The sequence below is a fragment of the Rhamphochromis longiceps genome, linkage group LG3 (assembly GCF_057381845.1).
Source record: "Rhamphochromis longiceps isolate RC_006_pf linkage group LG3, R_longiceps_female_GT1.1, whole genome shotgun sequence".
Lineage (NCBI taxonomy): Eukaryota > Metazoa > Chordata > Actinopteri > Cichliformes > Cichlidae > Rhamphochromis > Rhamphochromis longiceps.
The window spans coordinates 66,606,385-66,619,759 of record NC_140559.1 but is presented as its reverse complement, the minus strand read 5'-3'; the positions used below and the strand labels follow the sequence as shown (position 1 = coordinate 66,619,759).

General features: G+C 59.1%; 6 non-coding genes across 6 annotated transcripts; all 6 read right to left on the bottom strand.

Annotated features, from left to right (window-relative positions):
- Positions 1-2,085: 2,085 nt before the first annotated feature.
- On the bottom strand, positions 2,086-2,204 carry LOC146676347 (5S ribosomal RNA). Its single transcript, XR_014911260.1, has one exon. It is a non-coding gene; the product is annotated as a 5S ribosomal RNA (ribosomal RNA).
- A 1,293-nt stretch (positions 2,205-3,497) lies between these two features.
- LOC146676346 (5S ribosomal RNA) lies at positions 3,498-3,616 on the bottom strand. The gene has a single exon (XR_014910795.1). It is a non-coding gene; the product is annotated as a 5S ribosomal RNA (ribosomal RNA).
- A 2,606-nt stretch (positions 3,617-6,222) lies between these two features.
- Positions 6,223-6,341, bottom strand: LOC146676345 (5S ribosomal RNA). Its single transcript, XR_014911259.1, has one exon. It is a non-coding gene; the product is annotated as a 5S ribosomal RNA (ribosomal RNA).
- Positions 6,342-7,677: 1,336 nt separating this feature from the next.
- Positions 7,678-7,796, bottom strand: LOC146676344 (5S ribosomal RNA). The gene has a single exon (XR_014910836.1). It is a non-coding gene; the product is annotated as a 5S ribosomal RNA (ribosomal RNA).
- Positions 7,797-9,846: 2,050 nt separating this feature from the next.
- Positions 9,847-9,965, bottom strand: LOC146676343 (5S ribosomal RNA). Its single transcript, XR_014911258.1, has one exon. It is a non-coding gene; the product is annotated as a 5S ribosomal RNA (ribosomal RNA).
- Positions 9,966-12,013: 2,048 nt separating this feature from the next.
- Positions 12,014-12,132, bottom strand: LOC146676342 (5S ribosomal RNA). The gene has a single exon (XR_014911257.1). It is a non-coding gene; the product is annotated as a 5S ribosomal RNA (ribosomal RNA).
- Between the last annotated feature and the right edge of the window lie 1,243 nt (positions 12,133-13,375).

Below are 13,375 nucleotides of genomic sequence, written 5' to 3'. Positions count from 1 at the left end.
GTGGTGTAAGTCGCCTCAGCCAGCAGCCACAGGCCCTGGTGTGGTGTAGGTGGCCTCAGCCAGCAGCCACACGCCCTGGTGTGGTGTAAGTGGCCTCAGCCAGCAGCCACAGGCCCTGGTGTGGTGTAAGTGGCCTCAGCCAGCAGCCACAGGCCCTGGTGTGGTGTAAGTGGCCTGAGCAAGAGCCACAGGCCCTGGTGTGGTGTAAGTGGCCTGAGCAAGAGCCACAGACCCTGGTGTGGTGTAATTGGCCTCAATAGCAACTAATGCCCTGGTGTGGTGTATGTGGCCTCAGGCAGCAGCCACAGGTCCTGTTGTGATGTAACTTGCCTGAGCAAGAGCCACAGACCCTGGTGTGGTGTAATTGGCCTCAATAGCAACTAATGCCCTGGTGTGGTGTAGGTGGCCTCAGCCAGCAGCCACAGGCCCTGGTGTGGTGTAAGTGGCCTCAGCCAGCAGCCACAGGCCCTGGTGTGGTGTAAGTGGCCTCAGCCAGTGCCACAGGCCCTGGTGTGGTGTAAGTGGCCTGAGCAAGAGCCACAGACCCTGGTGTGGTGTAATTGGCCTCAGCCAGCAGCCACAGGCCCTGGTGTGGTGTAAGTCGCCTCAGCCAGAAGCCACAGGCACTGGTGTGGTGTAAGTGGCCTCAGCCAGCAGCAAAAGGGCCCTGGTGTGGTGTAGGTGGCCTCAGCCAGCAGCCACAGGCCCTGGTGTGGTGTAAGTGGCCTCAGCCAGCAGCCACAGGCCCTGGTGTGGTGTAAGTGGCCTCAGCCAGCAGCCACAGGCCCTGGTGTGGTGTAAGTGGCCTCAGCCAGTGCCACAGGCCCTGGTGTGGTGTAAGTGGCCTGAGCAAGAGCCACAGGCCCTGGTGTGGTGTAAGTGGCCTGAGCAAGAGCCACAGACCCTGGTGTGGTGTAATTGGCCTCAATAGCAACTAATGCCCTGGTGTTGTGTAGGTGGCCTCAGCCAGCAGCCACAGGCCCTGGTGTGGTGTAAGTGGCCTCAGCCAGCAGCCACAGGCCCTGGTGTGGTGTAAGTGGCCTCAGCCAGAGCCACAGGCCCTGGTGTGGTGTAAGTGGCCTCAGCCAGTGCCACAGGCCCTGGTGTGGTGTAAGTGGCCTGAGCAAGAGCCACAGACCCTGGTGTGGTGTAATTGGCCTCAGCCAGCAGCCACAGGCCCTGGTGTGGTGTAAGTGGCCTCAGCCAGCAGCCACAGGCCCTGGTGTGGTGTAAGTGGCCTGAGCAAGAGCCACAGGCCCTGGTGTGGTGTAAGTGGCCTGAGCAAGAGCCACAGGCCCTGGTGTGGTGTAAGTGGCCTGAGCAAGAGCCACAGGCCCTGGTGTGGTGTAAGTGGCCTCAGCCAGCAGCCACAGGCCCTGGTGTGGTGTAAGTAGCCTCAGCCAGAAGCCACAGGCACTGGTGTGGTGTAAGTGGCCTCAGCCAGCAGCAAAAGGGCCCTGGTGTGGTGTAAGTCGCCTCAGCCAGCAGCCACAGGCCCTGGTGTGGTGTAGGTGGCCTCAGCCAGCAGCCACAGGCCCTGGTGTGGTGTAAGTGGCCTCAGCCAGTGCCACAGGCCCTGGTGTGGTGTAAGTGGCCTGAGCAAGAGCCACAGACCCTGGTGTGGTGTAATTGGCCTCAATAGCAACTAAGGCCCTGGTGTGGTGTATGTGGCCTCAGGCAGCAGCCACAGGCCCTGTTGTGATGTAACTTGCCTGAGCAAGAGCCACAGACCCTGGTGTGGTGTAATTGGCCTCAATAGCAACTAATGCCCTGGTGTGGTGTAGGTGGCCTCAGCCAGCAGCCACAGGCCCTGGTGTGGTGTAAGTGGCCTCAGCCAGCAGCCACAGGCCCTGGTGTGGTGTAAGTGGCCTCAGCCAGAGCCACAGGCCCTGATGTGGTGTAAGTGGCCCCAGCCGGTCACTCAGGCCCTGGTGTGGTGTAGGTGGCATCAGCTAGCAGCACAAGACATTGGAAAAGAGCCAAAAGCAATGTCGTTAATGTGCCCTCATTAATGGGGAGCTGCTTTTGGTCTTTTAATACACCCCTTCTCTGGATCAAAAGCGGTTCAATGACATGAAAATGAAAGGCTTACAGCACCAGGTATTCCCAGGCAGTCTCCCATCCAAGTACTAACCAAGCCCAGCCCTGCTTAGCTTCCGAGATCAGACGAGGTCGGGCGTGCTCAGGGTGGTATGGCCGTAAGCTGCTGGCCCCAGCACAATGTCTCAATTTATGGATTCAAGTGATTAGGTGGCAAGTACCTGAAGTTACGAAGACAATCCTATAACCATACCTGCATGTTTGCATAATACCCTAACCCAAAGGCTCAGTTTGGCATTTATCCAACAGCACAGGCCCTGGATTGTTGAAGATGGCCTCAAGAACCAGCACAGGACCTGGTGTGTTTTACATGGCCACAGCAAGCAGCACAGGGCCTGGTTTGGTGAAGATGGCCTCAGCAAGCAGCCACAGGCCCTGGTTTGGTGTAAGTGGCCTCAGCCAGCAGCCACTGGCCCTGGTGTGGTGTAAGTGGCCTCAGCCAGCAGCCACAGGCCCTGGTGTGGTCTAAGTGGCCTCAGCCAGTGCCACAGGCCCTGGTGTGGTGTAAGTGGCCTGAGCAAGAGCCACAGGCCCTGGTGTGGTGTAAGTGGCCTCAGCCAGCAGCCACAGGCCCTGGTGTGGTGTAAGTGGCCTGAGCAAGTGCCACAGGCCCTGGTGTGGTGTAAGTGGCCTAAGCCAGAGCCACAGGCCCTGGTGTGGTGTAAGTGGCCTCAATAGCAAATAAGGCCCTGGTGTGGTGTAAGTGGCCTGAGCAAGAACCACAGGGCCTGGTTTGGTGAAGATGGCCTCGGCCAGAAGCGCAGGGCCTGGTGTGATGTGAGTGGCCTGAGCAAGAGCCACAGGCCCTGGTGTGGTGTAAGTGGCCTCAGCCAGCAGCCACAGGCCCTGGTGTGGTGTAAGTCGCCTCAGCCAGAATCCACAGCCACTGGTGTGGTGTAAGTGGCCTCAGCCAGCAGCCACAGGCCCTGGTGTGGTGTAAGTGGCCTCAGCCAGTGCCACAGGCCCTGGTGTGGTGTAAGTGGCCTGAGCAAGAGCCACAGACCCTGGTGTGGTGTAATTGGCCTCAGCCAGCAGCCACAGACCCTGGTGTGGTGTAATTGGCCTCAATAGCAACTAATGCCCTGGTGTGGTGTAGGTGGCCTCAGCCAGCAGCCACAGGCCCTGGTGTGGTGTAAGTGGCCTCAGCCAGCAGCCACAGGCCCTGGTGTGGTGTAAGTGGCCTCAGCCAGAGCCACAGGCCCTGATGTGGTGTAAGTGGCCCCAGCCGGTCACTCAGGCCCTTGTGTGGTGTAGGTTGCATCAGCTAGCAGCACAAGACATTGGAAAACAGCCAAAAGCAGTGTCGTTAATGTGCCCTCATTAATGGGCAGCTGCTTTTGGTCTTTTAATACACCCCTTCTCTGGATCAAAAGCGGTTCAATGACATGAAAATGAAAGGCTTACAGCACCAGGTATTCCCAGGCAGTCTCCCATCCAAGTACTAACCAAGCCCAGCCCTGCTTAGCTTCCGAGATCAGACGAGGTCAGGCGTGCTCAGGGTGGTATGGCCGTAAGCTGCTGGCTCCAGCACAATGTCTCAATTTATGGATTCAAGTGATTAGGTGGCAAGTACCTGAAGTTACGAAGACAATCCTATAACCATACCTGCATGTTTGCATAATACCCTAACCCAAAGGCTCAGTTTGGCATTTATCCAACAGCACAGGCCCTGGATTGTTGAAGATGGCCTCAGGAACCAGCACAGGGCCTGGTGTGTTGTAAATGGCCACAGCAAGCAGCACAGGGCCTGGTTTGGTGAAGATGGCCTCGGCCAGAAGCGCAGGGCCTGGTGTGATGTGAGTGGCCTGAGCAAGAGCAACAGGCCTTGGTGTGGTGTAAGTGGCCTCAGCCAGCAGCCACAGGCCCTGGTGTGGTGTAAGTCGCCTCAGCCAGAAGCCACAGGCACTGGTGTGGTGTAAGTGGCCTCAGCCAGCAGCAAAAGGGCCCTGGTGTGGTGTAAGTGGCCTCAGCCAGCAGCCACAGGCCCTGGTGTGGTGTAGGTGGCCTCAGCCAGCAGCCACAGGCCCTGGTGTGGTGTAAGTGGCCTCAGCCAGCAGCCACAGGCCCTGGTGTGGTGTAAGTGGCCTCAGCCAGCAGCCACAGGCCCTGGTGTGGTCTAAGTGGCCTCAGCCAGTGCCACAGGCCCTGGTGTGGTGTAAGTGGCCTGAGCAAGAGCCACAGGCCCTGGTGTGGTGTAAGTGGCCTCAGCCAGCAGCCACAGGCCCTGGTGTGGTCTAAGTGGCCTCAGTCAGTGCCACAGGCCCTGGTGTGGTGTAAGTGGCCTGAGCAAGAGCCACAGGCCCTGGTGTGGTGAAGATGGCCTTGGCCAGCAGCAAAAGGGCCCTGGTGTGGTCTAAGTGGCCTCAGCCAGCAGCCACAGGCCCTGGTGTGGTGTAGGTGGCCTCAGCCAGCAGCCACAGGCCCTGGTGTGGTGTAAGTGGCCTCAGCCAGCAGCCACAGGCCCTGGTGTGGTGTAAGTGGCCTCAGCCAGCAGCCACAGGCCCTGGTGTGGTGTAAGTGGCCTCAGCCAGTGCCACAGGCCCTGGTGTGGTGTAAGTGGCCTGAGCAAGAGCCACAGACCCTGGTGTGGTGTAATTGGCCTCAGCCAGCAGCCACAGGCCCTGGTGTGGTGTAAGTCGCCTCAGCCAGAAGCCACAGGCACTGGTGTGGTGTAAGTGGCCTCAGCCAGCAGCAAAAGGGCCCTGGTGTGGTGTAGGTGGCCTCAGCCAGCAGCCACAGGCCCTGGTGTGGTGTAAGTGGCCTCAGCCAGCAGCCACAGGCCCTGGTGTGGTGTAAGTGGCCTCAGCCAGCAGCCACAGGCCCTGGTGTGGTGTAAGTGGCCTCAGCCAGTGCCACAGGCCCTGGTGTGGTGTAAGTGGCCTGAGCAAGAGCCACAGGCCCTGGTGTGGTGTAAGTGGCCTGAGCAAGAGCCACAGACCCTGGTGTGGTGTAATTGGCCTCAATAGCAACTAATGCCCTGGTGTTGTGTAGGTGGCCTCAGCCAGCAGCCACAGGCCCTGGTGTGGTGTAAGTGGCCTCAGCCAGCAGCCACAGGCCCTGGTGTGGTGTAAGTGGCCTCAGCCAGAGCCACAGGCCCTGGTGTGGTGTAAGTGGCCTCAGCCAGCAGCCACAGGCCCTGGTGTGGTGTAAGTGGCCTCAGCCAGCAGCCACAGGCCCTGGTGTGGTGTAAGTGGCCTCAGCCAGTGCCACAGGCCCTGGTGTGGTGTAAGTGGCCTGAGCAAGAGCCACAGACCCTGGTGTGGTGTAATTGGCCTCAGCCAGCAGCCACAGGCCCTGGTGTGGTGTAAGTGGCCTCAGCCAGCAGCCACAGGCCCTGGTGTGGTGTAAGTGGCCTGAGCAAGAGCCACAGGCCCTGGTGTGGTGTAAGTGGCCTGAGCAAGAGCCACAGGCCCTGGTGTGGTGTAAGTGGCCTGAGCAAGAGCCACAGGCCCTGGTGTGGTGTAAGTGGCCTCAGCCAGCAGCCACAGGCCCTGGTGTGGTGTAAGTAGCCTCAGCCAGAAGCCACAGGCACTGGTGTGGTGTAAGTGGCCTCAGCCAGCAGCAAAAGGGCCCTGGTGTGGTGTAAGTGGCCTCAGCCAGCAGCCACAGGCCCTGGTGTGGTGTAGGTGGCCTCAGCCAGCAGCCACAGGCCCTGGTGTGGTGTAAGTGGCCTCAGCCAGTGCCACAGGCCCTGGTGTGGTGTAAGTGGCCTGAGCAAGAGCCACAGGCCCTGGTGTGGTGTAAGTGGCCTGAGCAAGAGCCACAGACCCTGGTGTGGTGTAATTGGCCTCAATAGCAACTAATGCCCAGGTGTGGTGTAGGTGGCCTCAGCCAGCAGCCACAGGCCCTGGTGTGGTGTAAGTGGCCTCAGCCAGCAGCCACAGGCCCTGGTGTGGTGTAAGTGGCCTCAGCCAGAGCCACAGGCCCTGATGTGGTGTAAGTGGCCCCAGCCGGTCACTCAGGCCCTTGTGTGGTGTAGGTTGCATCAGCTAGCAGCACAAGACATTGGAAAAGAGCCAAAAGCAGTGTCGTTAATGTGCCCTCATTAATGGGCAGCTGCTTTTGGTCTTTTAATACACCCCTTCTCTGGATCAAAAGCGGTTCAATGACATGAAAATGAAAGGCTTACAGCACCAGGTATTCCCAGGCAGTCTCCCATCCAAGTACTAACCAAGCCCAGCCCTGCTTAGCTTCCGAGATCAGACGAGGTCGGGCGTGCTCAGGGTGGTATGGCCGTAAGCTGCTGGCTCCAGCACAATGTCTCAATTTATGGATTCAAGTGATTAGGTGGCAAGTACCTGAAGTTACGAAGACAATCCTATAACCATACCTGCATGTTTGCATAATACCCTAACCCAAAGGCTCAGTTTGGCATTTATCCAACAGCACAGGCCCTGGATTGTTGAAGATGGCCTCAGGAACCAGCACAGGGCCTGGTGTGTTGTACATGGCCACAGCAAGCAGCACAGGGCCTGGTTTGGTGAAGATGGCCTCGGCCAGAAGCGCAGGGCCTGGTGTGATGTGAGTGGCCTGAGCAAGAGCAACAGGCCTTGGTGTGGTGTAAGTGGCCTCAGCCAGCAGCCACAGGCCCTGGTGTGGTGTAAGTCGCCTCAGCCAGAAGCCACAGGCACTGGTGTGGTGTAAGTGGCCTCAGCCAGCAGCAAAAGGGCCCTGGTGTGGTGTAAGTGGCCTCAGCCAGCAGCCACAGGCCCTGGTGTGGTGTAGGTGGCCTCAGCCAGCAGCCACAGGCCCTGGTGTGGTGTAAGTGGCCTCAGCCAGCAGCCACAGGCCCTGGTGTGGTGTAAGTGGCCTCAGCCAGCAGCCACAGGCCCTGGTGTGGTGTAAGTGGCCTCAGCCAGTGCCACAGGCCCTGGTGTGGTGTAAGTGGCCTGAGCAAGAGCCACAGACCCTGGTGTGGTGTAATTGGCCTCAGCCAGCAGCCACAGGCCCTGGTGTGGTGTAAGTCGCCTCAGCCAGCAGCCACAGGCCCTGGTGTGGTGTAGGTGGCCTCAGCCAGCAGCCACAGGCCCTGGTGTGGTGTAAGTGGCCTCAGCCAGTGACACAGGCCCTGGTGTGGTGTAAGTGGCCTGAGCAAGAGCCACAGACCCTGGTGTGGTGTAATTGGCCTCAATAGCAACTAAGGCCCTGGTGTGGTGTATGTGGCCTCAGGCAGCAGCCACAGGCCCTGTTGTGATGTAACTTGCCTGAGCAAGAGCCACAGACCCTGGTGTGGTGTAATTGGCCTCAATAGCAACTAATGCCCTGGTGTGGTGTAGGTGGCCTCAGCCAGCAGCCACAGGCCCTGGTGTGGTGTAAGTGGCCTCAGCCAGCAGCCACAGGCCCTGGTGTGGTGTAAGTGGCCTCAGCCAGAGCCACAGGCCCTGATGTGGTGTAAGTGGCCCCAGCCGGTCACTCAGGCCCTTGTGTGGTGTAGGTTGCATCAGCTAGCAGCACAAGACATTGGAAAAGAGCCAAAAGCAATGTCGTTAATGTGCCCTCATTAATGGGCAGATGCTTTTGGTCTTTTAATACACCCCTTCTCTGGATCAAAAGCGGTTCAATGACATGAAAATGAAAGGCTTACAGCACCAGGTATTCCTAGGCAGTCTCCCATCCAAGTACTAACCAAGCCCAGCCCTGCTTAGCTTCCGAGATCAGACGAGGTCGGGCGTGCTCAGGGTGGTATGGCCGTAAGCTGCTGGCCCCAGCACAATGTCTCAATTTATGGATTCAAGTGATTAGGTGGCAAGTACCTGAAGTTACGAAGACAATCCTATAACCATACCTGCATGTTTGCATAATACCCTAACCCAAAGGCTCAGTTTGGCATTTATCCAACAGCACAGGCCCTGGATTGTTGAAGATGGCCTCAAGAACCAGCACAGGACCTGGTGTGTTTTACATGGCCACAGCAAGCAGCACAGGGCCTGGTTTGGTGAAGATGGCCTCAGCAAGCAGCCACAGGCCCTGGTTTGGTGTAAGTGGCCTCAGCCAGCAGCCACAGGCCCTGGTGTGGTGTAAGTGGCCTCAGCCAGCAGCCACAGGCCCTGGTGTGGTCTAAGTGGCCTCAGCCAGTGCCACAGGCCCTGGTGTGGTGTAAGTGGCCTGAGCAAGAGCCACAGGCCCTGGTGTGGTGTAAGTGGCCTCAGCCAGCAGCCACAGGCCCTGGTGTGGTGTAAGTGGCCTGAGCAAGTGCCACAGGCCCTGGTGTGGTGTAAGTGGCCTAAGCCAGAGCCACAGGCCCTGGTGTGGTGTAAGTGGCCTCAATAGCAAATAAGGCCCTGGTGTGGTGTAAGTGGCCTGAGCAAGAACCACAGGGCCTGGTTTGGTGAAGATGGCCTCGGCCAGAAGCGCAGGGCCTGGTGTGATGTGAGTGGCCTGAGCAAGAGCCACAGGCCCTGGTGTGGTGTAAGTGGCCTCAGCCAGCAGCCACAGGCCCTGGTGTGGTGTAAGTCGCCTCAGCCAGAATCCACAGCCACTGGTGTGGTGTAAGTGGCCTCAGCCAGCAGCCACAGGCCCTGGTGTGGTGTAAGTGGCCTCAGCCAGTGCCACAGGCCCTGGTGTGGTGTAAGTGGCCTGAGCAAGAGCCACAGACCCTGGTGTGGTGTAATTGGCCTCAGCCAGCAGCCACAGGCCCTGGTGTGGTGTAAGTGGCCTCAGCCAGAAGCCACAGGCACTGGTGTGGTGTAAGTGGCCTCAGCCAGCAGCCACAGGCCCTGGTGTGGTGTAAGTCGCCTCAGCCAGAAGCCACAGGCACTGGTGTGGTGTAAGTGGCCTCAGCCAGCAGCAAAAGGGCCCTGGTGTGGTGTAAGTGGCCTCAGCCAGCAGCCACAGGCCCTGGTGTGGTGTAGGTGGCCTCAGCCAGCAGCCACAGGCCCTGGTGTGGTGTAAGTGGCCTCAGCCAGCAGCCACAGGCCCTGGTGTGGTGTAAGTGGCCTCAGCCAGTGCCACAGGCCCTGGTGTGGTGTAAGTGGCCTGAGCAAGAGCCACAGACCCTGGTGTGGTGTAATTGGCCTCAGCCAGCAGCCACAGGCCCTGGTGTGGTGTAAGTCGCCTCAGCCAGAAGCCACAGGCACTGGTGTGGTGTAAGTGGCCTCAGCCAGCAGCAAAAGGGCCCTGGTGTGGTTTAAGTCGCCTCAGCCAGCAGCCACAGGCCCTGGTGTGGTGTAGGTGGCCTCAGCCAGCAGCCACAGGCCCTGGTGTGGTGTAAGTGGCCTCAGCCAGCAGCCACAGGCCCTGGTGTGGTGTAAGTGGCCTCAGCCAGCAGCCACAGGCCCTGGTGTGGTGTAAGTGCCCTCAGCCAGTGCCACAGGCCCTGGTGTGGTGTAAGTGGCCTGAGCAAGAGCCAGAGGCCCTGGTGTGGTGTAACTTGCCTGAGCAAGAGCCACAGACCCTGGTGTGGTGTAATTGGCCTCAATAGCAACTAATGCCCTGGTGTGGTGTAGGTGGCCTCAGCCAGCAGCCACAGGCCCTGGTGTGGTGTAAGTGGCCTCAGCCAGCAGCCACAGGCCCTGGTGTGGTGTAAGTGGCCTCAGCCAGAGCCACAGGCCCTGATGTGGTGTAAGTGGCCCCAGCCGGTCACTCAGGCCCTTGTGTGGTGTAGGTTGCATCAGCTAGCAGCACAAGACATTGGAAAAGAGCCAAAAGCAGTGTCGTTAATGTGCCCTCATTAATGGGCAGCTGCTTTTGGTCTTTTAATACACCCCTTCTCTGGATCAAAAGCGGTTCAATGACATGAAAATGAAAGGCTTACAGCACCAGGTATTCCCAGGCAGTCTCCCATCCAAGTACTAACCAAGCCCAGCCCTGCTTAGCTTCCGAGATCAGACGAGGTCGGGCGTGCTCAGGGTGGTATGGCCGTAAGCTGCTGGCTCCAGCACAATGTCTCAATTTATGGATTCAAGTGATTAGGTGGCAAGTACCTGAAGTTACGAAGACAATCCTATAACCATACCTGCATGTTTGCATAATACCCTAACCCAAAGGCTCAGTTTGGCATTTATCCAACAGCACAGGCCCTGGATTGTTGAAGATGGCCTCAGGAACCAGCACAGGGCCTGGTGTGTTGTACATGGCCACAGCAAGCAGCACAGGGCCTGGTTTGGTGAAGATGGCCTCGGCCAGAAGCGCAGGGCCTGGTGTGATGTGAGTGGCCTGAGCAAGAGCAACAGGCCTTGGTGTGGTGTAAGTGGCCTCAGCCAGCAGCCACAGGCCCTGGTGTGGTCTAAGTGGCCTCAGCCAGTGCCACAGGCCCTGGTGTGGTGTAAGTGGCCTGAGCAAGAGCCACAGGCCCTGGTGTGGTGTAAGTGGCCTCAGCCAGCAGCCACAGGCCCTGGTGTGGTGTAAGTGGCCTGAGCAAGTGCCACAGGCCCTGGTGTGGTGTAAGTGGCCTAAGCCAGAGCCACAGGCCCTGGTGTGGTGTAAGTGGCCTCAATAGCAAATAAGGCCCTGGTGTGGTGTAAGTGGCCTGAGCAAGAACCACAGGGCCTGGTTTGGTGAAGATGGCCTCGGCCAGAAGCGCAGGGCCTGGTGTGATGTGAGTGGCCTGAGCAAGAGCCACAGGCCCTGGTGTGGTGTAAGTGGCCTCAGCCAGCAGCCACAGGCCCTGGTGTGGTGTAAGTCGCCTCAGCCAGAATCCACAGCCACTGGTGTGGTGTAAGTGGCCTCAGCCAGCAGCCACAGGCCCTGGTGTGGTGTAAGTGGCCTCAGCCAGTGCCACAGGCCCTGGTGTGGTGTAAGTGGCCTGAGCAAGAGCCACAGACCCTGGTGTGGTGTAATTGGCCTCAGCCAGCAGCCACAGGCCCTGGTGTGGTGTAAGTGGCCTCAGCCAGAAGCCACAGGCACTGGTGTGGTGTAAGTGGCCTCAGCCAGCAGCCACAGGCCCTGGTGTGGTGTAAGTCGCCTCAGCCAGAAGCCACAGGCACTGGTGTGGTGTAAGTGGCCTCAGCCAGCAGCAAAAGGGCCCTGGTGTGGTGTAAGTGGCCTCAGCCAGCAGCCACAGGCCCTGGTGTGGTGTAGGTGGCCTCAGCCAGCAGCCACAGGCCCTGGTGTGGTGTAAGTGGCCTCAGCCAGCAGCCACAGGCCCTGGTGTGGTGTAAGTGGCCTCAGCCAGTGCCACAGGCCCTGGTGTGGTGTAAGTGGCCTGAGCAAGAGCCACAGACCCTGGTGTGGTGTAATTGGCCTCAGCCAGCAGCCACAGGCCCTGGTGTGGTGTAAGTCGCCTCAGCCAGAAGCCACAGGCACTGGTGTGGTGTAAGTGGCCTCAGCCAGCAGCAAAAGGGCCCTGGTGTGGTTTAAGTCGCCTCAGCCAGCAGCCACAGGCCCTGGTGTGGTGTAGGTGGCCTCAGCCAGCAGCCACAGGCCCTGGTGTGGTGTAAGTGGCCTCAGCCAGCAGCCACAGGCCCTGGTGTGGTGTAAGTGGCCTCAGCCAGCAGCCACAGGCCCTGGTGTGGTGTAAGTGCCCTCAGCCAGTGCCACAGGCCCTGGTGTGGTGTAAGTGGCCTGAGCAAGAGCCAGAGGCCCTGGTGTGGTGTAACTTGCCTGAGCAAGAGCCACAGACCCTGGTGTGGTGTAATTGGCCTCAATAGCAACTAATGCCCTGGTGTGGTGTAGGTGGCCTCAGCCAGCAGCCACAGGCCCTGGTGTGGTGTAAGTGGCCTCAGCCAGCAGCCACAGGCCCTGGTGTGGTGTAAGTGGCCTCAGCCAGAGCCACAGGCCCTGATGTGGTGTAAGTGGCCCCAGCCGGTCACTCAGGCCCTTGTGTGGTGTAGGTTGCATCAGCTAGCAGCACAAGACATTGGAAAAGAGCCAAAAGCAGTGTCGTTAATGTGCCCTCATTAATGGGCAGCTGCTTTTGGTCTTTTAATACACCCCTTCTCTGGATCAAAAGCGGTTCAATGACATGAAAATGAAAGGCTTACAGCACCAGGTATTCCCAGGCAGTCTCCCATCCAAGTACTAACCAAGCCCAGCCCTGCTTAGCTTCCGAGATCAGACGAGGTCGGGCGTGCTCAGGGTGGTATGGCCGTAAGCTGCTGGCTCCAGCACAATGTCTCAATTTATGGATTCAAGTGATTAGGTGGCAAGTACCTGAAGTTACGAAGACAATCCTATAACCATACCTGCATGTTTGCATAATACCCTAACCCAAAGGCTCAGTTTGGCATTTATCCAACAGCACAGGCCCTGGATTGTTGAAGATGGCCTCAGGAACCAGCACAGGGCCTGGTGTGTTGTACATGGCCACAGCAAGCAGCACAGGGCCTGGTTTGGTGAAGATGGCCTCGGCCAGAAGCGCAGGGCCTGGTGTGATGTGAGTGGCCTGAGCAAGAGCAACAGGCCTTGGTGTGGTGTAAGTGGCCTCAGCCAGCAGCCACAGGCCCTGGTGTGGTGTAAGTCGCCTCAGCCAGAAGCCACAGGCACTGGTGTGGTGTAAGTGGCCTCAGCCAGCAGCAAAAGGGCCCTGGTGTGGTGTAAGTGGCCTCAGCCAGCAGCCACAGGCCCTGGTGTGGTGTAGGTGGCCTCAGCCAGCAGCCACAGGCCCTGGTGTGGTGTAAGTGGCCTCAGCCAGCAGCCACAGGCCCTGGTGTGGTGTAAGTGGCCTCAGCCAGCAGCCACAGGCCCTGGTGTGGTGTAAGTGGCCTCAGCCAGTGCCACAGGCCCTGGTGTGGTGTAAGTGGCCTGAGCAAGAGCCACAGACCCTGGTGTGGTGTAATTGGCCTCAGCCAGCAGCCACAGGCCCTGGTGTGGTGTAAGTCGCCTCAGCTAGAAGACACAGGCACTGGTGTGGTGTAAGTGGCCTCAGCCAGCAGCAAAAGGGCCCTGGTGTGGTGTAAGTGGCCTCAGCCAGCAGCCACAGGCCCTGGTGTGGTGTAGGTGGCCTCAGCCAGCAGCCACAGGCCCTGGTGTGGTGTAAGTGGCCTCAGCCAGCAGCCACAGGCCCTGGTGTGGTGTAAGTGGCCTCAGCCAGCAGCCACAGGCCCTGGTGTGGTGTAAGTGGCCTCAGCCAGTGCCACAGGCCCTGGTGTGGTGTAAGTGGCCTGAGCAAGAGCCACAGACCCTGGTGTGGTGTAATTGGCCTCAGCCAGCAGCCACAGGCCCTGGTGTGGTGTAAGTCGCCTCAGCTAGAAGACACAGGCACTGGTGTGGTGTAAGTGGCCTCAGCCAGCAGCAAAAGGGCCCTGGTGTGGTGTAAGTCGCCTCAGCCAGCAGCCACAGGCCCTGGTGTGGTGTAGGTGGCCTCAGCCAGCAGCCACACGCCCTGGTGTGGTGTAAG